Source organism: Chinchilla lanigera, unplaced genomic scaffold, assembly GCF_000276665.1.
Source record: "Chinchilla lanigera isolate Chin_1 unplaced genomic scaffold, ChiLan1.0 scaffold00026, whole genome shotgun sequence".
NCBI classification, from domain to species: domain Eukaryota; kingdom Metazoa; phylum Chordata; class Mammalia; order Rodentia; family Chinchillidae; genus Chinchilla; species Chinchilla lanigera.
The window spans coordinates 3401622-3411599 of NW_004955427.1; the positions used below are offsets into that span (position 1 = coordinate 3401622).

A 9978-nucleotide genomic window follows, 5' to 3' on the forward strand; every position below is an offset into this window, starting at 1 on the left:
TAATCCTCTGAATTAATGTTGCCAAACAAATTGCCTTAAAGTTCATAAGTGGTAGGTGAGTGGCTAGTCTCTTCCCTACAAACCTCTCAGGCCAATGGTATCCCTTAAACGCTGAAGCGCAGGTTAGGCCTTCAGTGTTCTTGTTAACACCTTGGGGGTGAATCTTTGGAGGACAGTCTTATTTACTTATAGATGTTCCGAGCTGAGGCCTAGGTGTAAAGCCATGCTGCTGGGCAAGAACACACCTCAGACTTTATCCACTCAACAGCTTACCCCAAGCTCACTTGGGCAGTGTGTTTGTTTATGTACCGACTATCCTGAATGGTGCTCAGGCAGGTGTTACTTCAACCAGTTGATTTTTTTTGTTTGGTACTAGAAATTGAACTCAGGACCTTGCACTTGCCAGGCAAGTGCTATTCCACTGAGCTATATCCCCAGGCCAACCAGTTGATTCTTATATTGAATAAATTTGACAAAATTGTCATTTTTATATTTCCTGTTATATTATCTTATAAAAATTAATGAAAAATGCAATTTTTTGGTTATCCTGTATTTCAATAATTGGACTAGTAAGCGGCTAATTTCTTTTACTGTCTACATGTCTGGAGCTTCAGCGTGGCAATCTCATTTAATCGGGTATGAAAAAAGTATTCAAGGGTAAGTGTTGAAATTATAAACTCACCGGTAAGCTCAATTTTGGATTGTCTTTTAGAAACCTAGTTAAAGCCTGAATGAGAAAAATCATATGTGAAAAATACAACCAAAGAGGCTGCTAAACATTCACTCCTTCAGCTTCTCTGAGCCTTTTCCTGGTATTGCATCCCTGTACCACTAACTCCACTGGAAAGCACGTTGCTCTGACTTCACAAAAATTCTGTGTGCAAATGAAGACCTAATGACATTTTCTCAGTTTTAACAGAAGCTCTCTGATGTGTGGAATACCTGGGATTTTTCTCCCCTCTTTCTGGTTAGCAGTCATAGCATACGGGGTGGGGGGTTGGGGGGGTGGGAGGCTTTTTCTGAAAGTCTTCCTCCCCCACTCCCTGTAGCCCTCTCTTTTCTTTTTTGTCTTGTCTTATCTGTCTTTTCTCTTTCTTTTTCTTCCTTTGTTTCTTTCTCTTCTTGCCTCTTCCTCCTTCTCTTCCTCTTCCCTCTCCTTCCTTTCTCCTCTCTCACAGTTCCTTCCTTTCTTTCACAAAGTTCCACAGCCCTATGAATTTCTTTGTTTTTTCTCTGCCTCTCAGAAAAATGACCATTAAATTCAATCATCCTTCTTAATCCAGTGTTTTTTGATATGAATATTTGCTGACTTTGCTTTTTATTTTGGCTTTTGTCTTCTTTTTGTAGTAGCTTAATTGAAGGATATAATTTACATACCAGAAAATCAGCTATTTAAATTATTCAATTAAATGATTTTTAGTAAATCTGTAGAGTTCTGGTGCCATCATCACAATCCAATTTTAGAATATTTTCATCATCCCTGAAATATTACTTCTCTGAATCCAAGGAAATCACTTCTTCTGCCTCTAGAGACTTCCCACTTACGTGTTGTGGAGGACCTGCTAGGGGACTCTCCTTGAAAGAGGAGCATTTGCCTCCATTTTGGCTGAATCTTTGGAGGACTTTATTTCCATGTACTGATATGTACAGAGCTGGCTGGGACTTTTCCTTACCCCTTTAACTGGCTTTAAGCAATGCGTATGGGCCTAGCCCAGGTGCTGACGGTAATCTCTGGAGATAACAGGGGAGTTCCCCAGCCCACTGTTACTCCCTTAAGTGAGCTGAGATGAGGTGGGATGTGTGAGCCAATGCTCCACACTTTCGGCTGGGATTGATTTATGTATTTTATATAAATAGAACCATATAATACATAGTCTTTTGTGACTTTTTTTTCCCACTGAGTGTAATGTTTTCAAGAAAAATTCACGTAGCAGCAAATATCATTAGTTCAATCCTTCCCACTGGTGAATAGCAGTCGGTCGTACAGATAAATCACACTGTGTTTACCCAGCCAACATGTGACGGTCATGTGGAGTGTTTCCAGCTTTTAGCCTTTATAAACAGTGCTTCTGTGAACATTCACGTACAAGTCTTTGTGTGAATGTATATTTTTATTCCTGTTGAGTAGTTACCCAAGAATAGAACTGCTGGATTTTACTGTTAATTTGTGTTTAACTTTTAAAGCAACTGTTTGTTTTCCAAAGTAACTGTATGCTTTACGGTTCCACCAGCACTGCGTGAGGGCTGCAGTTTCCCAGTGCTTTTGCCGGTCCTTGCTACTGTCTGCCTTTGGGGCTGCAGTCATTTTAGTGGGGCCTAGAGTTAATGTGTCTTTTCCTGCTTCTCGGACGTTCATATCCCTTCAGTGAAATGGTTTTTCAAATCTTTGGCACATTTTAAAAATTGTGCTTTCTTATGTGAATTATATGCATTCTTTACAAACTGTGTTCCAGATAAGTCCCTTATCAGACACATGATTTGCAAATGTTTTCCTCTAATTTGTGACTTTTTATTTTCTTAATGGTGTATTTTGAAGTCTAAAACTTTCAATTCTGATTAAGTCTAACTTATTAAGTTTTTCTTTTATAAACTGTGCTTTAGTTAAGAAATCTTAGTTTAATCCAAAGTCACAAGGATTTTTTTTTTCATTTTTTCTTCTTCACAGAGATTTTCTTTTATGTCGTCTTCTAAAAATTGTAAAATTTTCTCTTTTATATGTAGGTCAAAGCTGTCAGCTCTATAATTCATTTTGAGTTAATTTTTGTGTATGGTGTGAGGTAAGGGCTTGATTTGATCCTTCTCCTCATGGACATCTAATTGTTCTAGTACTATCTGTTGAAAAGATCTCTGTGTATGGTTGATTCTGCTTTTTATAATTTTATTTTGTTCATTCATTTAATGAAAAGGTGGAACAGTTAGGGCACAAAAGTTAATTTATGAATGAAGATGAAGATGCATTTCTGTGTTGAAGTTGAGCATCTGACTGAAGCATCAAGAATAGCTCCAACCACAATTTTACTTTGTTTCCTTTATCGCCCCCTCTGCCTCCCCAAGCCTGCACCCAACGTCTACTTCTCTCCTGTGAGAGGAACTGAAAGATTTAGGTCAGGAATAAAAACAAACTGTCTTACTGCACTGTTCCCTTTTAAGAAAAAAAAAAACCCACCCTACTGGGTCAGTTTAGCACTGAATTATCCCATATCAACAAGTCTGTAGTGATTTTTAGACTCTGGCTTTCCCCAGGAAGAACAGCTGATGCTGCTGGGTGTGAATGTTGCGAAATCAATCGAGCTGGTCACTTTCAGGGATGCTGACAAGAGTCCAGGGGGACCACCCTCACGTCTCACAGGATTTTCCTTTATACTTGCTTTACTGATGAATTTCTTCTTTTTTTCTTTTTGCTTTTTTACCACTTTATTCCAACACGAGCACCTCAATATAAAACTAAACGCTGGTGAACTGTTTTCCTCGCTAATTCTGAAGTACTGTAAAATATACAAGAGGTCTGCTAAGAGTTTGACACTTAAATAGTTTAAATCATCTGACACATGGTAGATTTCACATAATGAAAATACCTAGAAATTAGTGCAGTATACGGAACTTATTAAAATAAAGTGGACTTTGAAAAACAAGGCTGCAAGATAAATGATACTAACATTGTAATATTTATGCTACAAATTACAGGTACATTTCTTATTATGGTTCTAGCCATGTAGGAACTGAAGCCCCTTCTTTTCAAAAAATTAGCAGTTTTAGTAACTGTACCTTTTGTATACTTTTAAGCAGCCCTTAAGTATTACAGAAAAATAATAAACATACATGGAGGCTACCATGCAGTACCCTATTTACAGGACAGCTGAAGATAAAATTTAAAACAATCAAGTTTGAATGTCCGTAATTGTTAGTGAACTGACTGTATTACGTCCAAAGGGAACAAAAGCCTCTTCCCTGCCCCAGACAAGACCTATGTAATGGCCTGCAGTGATTTGGAAAAAAAAAAAAAAATCAGATACCTGGTTTGCTTCTTTTTTTGAAGAGCTCACACGAAGGGAACATTATTCATTATTAAAATGCATTTGGCAGTTTTCATATTGCTAAACAAGGTGGAGTACATTTGACTTCATTACTCCATTTAGAAAAATAGTAAGTTAGGTTATAACTTAGATGCTATTACTACTCCTTTTCTTCCGGGAAATGTGGGACTGTTTTCTTGTGGTTAACTTACTAACATGTGGAATGTACACCTTAGATAACAGAAGAAAGTTTGCCTGAATACTGTAGCTAAGCATAAATGTATTTATGTCTTTCTAAAAATGTTTCTCAGAAAGGCCAAATTAATAATTTCTAATTGTTTTGCACAGGACTACTATCCCAGTTTGGAGAAACTTGATGGTTAACTGCGGACCCAGATAGTCCCTTGTCTGTATTTCTAATGATGAGAAGTGATTACCTCCAACTTTCCAGTGAAACAATTACACACAGATCTCATTTTCCCTTTCTGTTGCTGAAACATTAGTCAGAGGGACACATGTATAGTATTAAAAATCAAGTTCAAAACACTTAAAATGATTTTGTATTAGAAATTTGACTCCATCATAAGTCTCTTGTTTTTGGGAGTCATACTGGACTGGTTAAAAGCTCCAGTTCCACGGTTATTAACATTTAGGAAGCAGAAGATTCCAGCTCACTCAAACTGGAGGTGTAGTTACTACAACATTGATTTCTGGCTGGTCGTGTAGGTTCAGTGAGGTCTACGCCTCTTCCTCTAGCAGAATATGCTCCTGGATTCTGTGGGTCATTCTTTGGCAACTTTTTAGCTATTGCCATGAATATTTCATTTACATTCATTGACGGGTTAGCTGATGTCTCCAAGAGTAATAAACTGTTGTCAGCTGCATAGGACTGTGCTTCTGGAAAGCTATAGCTCTTTTATTTGCTAGATCAGCCTTGTTTCCTGATAAAGCTATTACAGCGTTAGGACTTGCTTGCCTCTGCAGCTCTTTAACCTAGTTTTTTGCTCTTGCAAAAGATTCCTCATGTGTGATATCATATACAACTATGGCCACTTGCGCTCCCCTGTAGTGCGTTGGTGCTAGGCTATGGTATCTTTCTTGACCAGCTGTGTCCCATATTTCAAACTTTACTATTGTGTCATCAAGACACACAGTCTGGTTAGGAAAGCAGCCCAGTGGTACTCTCTTGAAATTCATGAAACTGGCCTTTCACAAAACGAAGCACTAGGCTTGATTTGCCAAGAGCAGACTCTCCCAGAAGTACTAGTTTGAACTGGCATATTTTATTTCTAGCATTTGGCTCTTTAGGTCTCATTGCTTCTTGATTAGCCATGCCCAAATTTGAAAGAAATCCCTAATTTCAGACTCCCAAATGAACTGCCAGGATGCAAGGTGTCAATATTTTTCTTTCTGGATGTAAAGAGATCTGAGCCCGCCCCGCGCCGAGCCGCCGGCCGCAGCTTCCTGGCAGCAAGGCCCGGCGTGGTCCGCAGACCCAAGGAGCCTGCAGCTATGGCGGCGTCTCCTCGCGCTGCTCCCTTCACACTCTGATGAATTTCTTATGAGGAATGTTTTCAGACAATGTCAGTACAGCTGGGAGGCCTCCACACTCAGGTCCTGCACCCACCTACTGCGCCGAGCAGAGAAAGACCAAGCAGGAACAGGTTCAGTTCAGTGGTACAAGGCAGCAAGACCAACATGCCCGGGGAAGTCTGTGAAAAAAAATCCACCATGCTCAAGTCTTTATAAAGAACAGATGGGAGCGTGTGGCAAAGGAAGCCTCTTTACCTCATGACTGCCGGGAACTGGACAGGATTACATCCTCCTTTATGGAAATTTGCTGGGTTCCTTTGTGTTATAGTGCTGACTTAGCAGCTACAGCCAGAACACTTTTCTGGCCTGTTTGCCAAAATTCCCTTACAATCATGGTTGTGACATCATCATCAATAAGAGCCAATACATACATAGCTCATATACCAGACAGTCTTTTCCCCCTTTACCGTTAGTCACTCATTTAACAGTGCCTTGGGGTGCATACACTAAAGCACACGATCGGGGTATAGATGCAGTTGCAGCGGCATTTGAAGTCAGTAACCTATAAGAGCCTGAAGTCAGAAGAAAAGGCTTTAGACGATCTGTCAGGGATAAAAGTAAACAGTAAGACCTCTTCTGGGGCTTCTATTACTGTGTTTGTCTACTTCTAGAATTCATAGGGGCAAAAGTAAGCTGGAGGAAACACCGATTAGCATCTCGCTGCTTTGGTTTGACATACTCTTTTGCTATTGCTTCCCAAGATCCCCAGCATTCCCACCCTTCCCATTTCCAGATACCCCCTTAGAGACTGCGAGCCGTGGTGTGGCACTGGGCTGTTCACAGCTCTCCAGGTCTGTCCCCGGCGGCAAGGCCCGGTGGATGCCGGGGCCGCGGGCCGCCCTGTGTCTCAGCGTGGCACCATTTGCTGGAAGAGGAAGATGGTCTAAAATGCCAACCCATTGTTGCAGAACCAGTGATACTGCAAGTTTAAGATTCAGTTACTATACAAACACTCCGGCTTCCAAGCTCTTGGCTTTTTTTTTTTTTTTTTTTTTTTACATTTGGTGCAAGAGTCAGGAGCAAGTTTTCTTGAAGGAAAGAAAAGGAGAAGTTAGAGACACGGGTTGGGGGGCAGGTGTAGATGTCTCTGAAATCAGAAGAGGGGCTAGAAAGGAAGGAAAAGGTAGTGAGCCTCTGTCTACATGAAGATTTTGCTGACGCTCTTGCCTGACAGAGGTAGCAGAGAGCCAGATGGGCCCTTCATTGCCTCCAGAGCACACCAGACTTGTAAGAGTGGCTTTCTCCAAGTTATGTACCTTTCTTTGTCTGACACAAGGTATTGGCTTCAATGATGGGAATGTCTAGGTGGGTAAGAGTCACGTAATTACAAATGGGAATGAACAGCTAGCTTTGGACAGGCGATACCCGCTGGTAGCAGGGAACATACTCCTGAGATGACCGCTTCTCTATGACGGCATGAATATGGGCCCCAAAGCCTGTGTGTTACAGGCTCGATCCCCAGCCTGCGGTGCTGTTGGGCATATTTTAAGGGGTGAGGCCTCTTGCAAGGCAGTTAGGTCATCAGGGTTGTACTGTGAAGGGGATTTTGGGAACCAGCTCCTTCCTGTCTAATTGCAGTCATGAGGTGAAAAGGCTTCTTTGGCCGCACACTCCCATGCTGATGTATTCTGCTGTCACAGCCCAAAGCAGCATGGACTGAAACTTCTCAAACTGTGAGCCCAAACAAAAACCATTCCTTTTCAGAAGCTGACTAACTCAGATATTTAGTCACAGCAATGGAGAGATGGCTAACACATCTGCCAGTCTGGTTTTATATACAAGATGGTCTTATTTTTCCTTTTGACTTGTGTAACATTTGGAAGTTTTCTCTTTGACTATAGGTTCCTGATGTCTTTTTAAAAAGAGTGTCCAAGATGGATGTGGTGGTGTGCCCCTGTAATCCCAGCACTTGGGAGGCTGAGGCAGGAGGACTGTTGCGAGTTCGAGGCTAGTCTGGGCTACAAAGTGAACTCAAGTCTAGCCTGAACTGTATAGTAAGACCCTGTCTCAAAAAGACAAAACAAAACAAAACAAAAGCGTGTTCACGTTAGAAAGGTTACAATCATAAGTTCTTTCTCTAATCCTCTGAGACATCAATCTTCTCCCAGCCTCTTGCCAGTTGTACAATCCAGGAATATTCTTCTCAAGGGTCTGGGGGAGGGTAGGAGTTTAACTTCGAAAAGCTCGAGCTCGCAAACCCAGATGCCTACTCACGTTGATTCCCTCTTCACGATGTCCTCCGTGTTTCTCCATGAGCTTAATCTATGCTTAAAAACTCTTCTGCTTTTTATTTTAATGGAATTGCATTCAGTCGTCTTTGCAGTAGACGTGACCACTCTTGCAAGTCTTTAATAAAGTCTTTCTTTTATGTTTAACTCTCATGCACATTTTTGACATATAGACACTCGTGCAGTGTTTTACCTACAGTGGTTCCCCGTGAGTCTGAAAAGCCACTAGGCCAGAATACAGCATAACTTTGTCATAGTACATTGTTATTTGGACTCATTACAGGAATTATAACAAATAAAACATTCTGCATGCTATTAATCACCTTGAATAAGTTCAAAATTAAAACCAGAATGCTTCTCAGCTTTCCTAGTCATGTGATATACAAGGTATCCCCAATATACCCCTACACACTCACACCCTTACATACACTTTTACATACACACACCTCTATGCACACAGTAATAGCTATCCTTTTTGGAAGGTCTACTACGTGCTGTGCATTGTGTGATTTCCATATATAGTACCGTAGTGGTTAAGCTGCATTGTGTCAACTTTACTGGCTTGGGAACCACCTAGCTGATTAATAAAGCACACTCGTAAGTGTGACTGGGCAGCTTACAGAGAGATGTGACCTTGAGCACTACTGCCCCTCTCTTTCACTGTTCCCCTCCCCTGTTCGCTGGCCACTATGACCTAAGCATCTTTGCTTTGCCGAACCCTTCTGCCAAGATGATTTTATCTCAGAGGCAGTTTAATCTCCCGCAATGGTGAGCTGAATTAAACCTCTTCTCTTTTAAGTTGTGGGTGTTGGGGAATTCGTCTAAGCAGTTGGAAAGCAGATTGATATAAGTATTTATAAACGTGTCCTCACTGACTCCTTACAGCATCTCTACGTATTTTAGGTGCCACTAATTTTTCACAGATGTGGAAGCTGAGGCTTAGAGAGGTTAAGCAATTGTTGTAAATCACACAGACGGGACATGTCAGAGGTGTGATACTAACCCAGTCAGTCTTCAAATCATGATATCACCCTTTTAATTATTATCTTTCAAGGACTCACTGAGGTATCTCAGTAGGGTTCTGTCCAGAGGGAAATCTGTATTTTCAAAGGGATCGAGGAAGCGCTTCTGATAAACTTTGCCTGTATACTACGTTCCAGAGGTTTCGTAGATTTTACTATTCATTGGAAGATTTCATCTCGAAGTCTTCTGACTTTCCTGTTCGCTCTGTGTCTGTCACCCAGAATTCTGCTTTGTGGCTGGACTTGAGCTCTCCGAGCAGCTGTTCTTTTTTCGAGACTGCTCAGACAAGGATAAATGGGGGAATCTCCCCTGCTGCTTCCAGCACTTAGTGTGTACTTCCTCAGTGGCCCCTGAAAATGGTAGCGCTTCCTTTTTGCAGTTTACAATTGTGACACAGCACAAAGGAGTGAGTACTTGGAGTACATGTCCAGTTTAACCTCCAAGAAGGCCTTGCCCAGACCTCTCAGCAGGACAGTGTTGGGAAAAAACAGCTCCAAACTGAGGCTTTTGTGGCTTTGTAATTGATAGAATCAGGAAACAAGGATAAAGGACAGAAAAAGGACAGAAGAGGAGGCTCAGGGGAAGGTCCGGGTGGTCTGCGTGACTGACCTCAGGGCCAATCTAAGTAATAAATTGGAGTATGGGGAGGATGAGGGCCAGAGCGTTCGTTCCTAAGGCAATGTGTTTTGATTCTACGTGGCCTTATGGCCCTGTAGGCGATTTTTAAATCTCTAAGCATGTATCCGGGAGGTTTTGTGCTGGTGGCCCAAAAAGTCCCTCATCTCTGCATATCCACCTCACAGGCACCTCTGACCAACGCCCCCACACTTCCTCTCTGACTCACGTGTAGGAGATTCCAACATTTTCTCTGTCATCCTCTCAGCTGTCCTCCCAGCAGAGCAGTCCTTGGGAAATCAACCAACTCAGACAACGTGCTGTGATGTCACCGGCTCACGAGTGATGACGTCACAAGGTGCGACTGCAAGGAGAGCATCAGGAAGCAGAGCGATGGCCGCTGCTTCTTTCAAAATACCAACAGTGACACAGGGATCAGTTCCTTTTTTTTTTTTTTTTGGTTTTTCTCTGGTACCGGGAACCGAACTCACGACCTTGTGCTGCCA

At 41.8% G+C, this 9978-nt stretch overlaps 1 pseudogene; it reads right to left on the reverse strand.

Annotated features, from left to right (window-relative positions):
• Positions 1–4662: 4662 nt before the first annotated feature.
• Positions 4663–9776, reverse strand: LOC102015549 (annotated as a pseudogene).
• Positions 9777–9978: the final 202 nt, after the last annotated feature.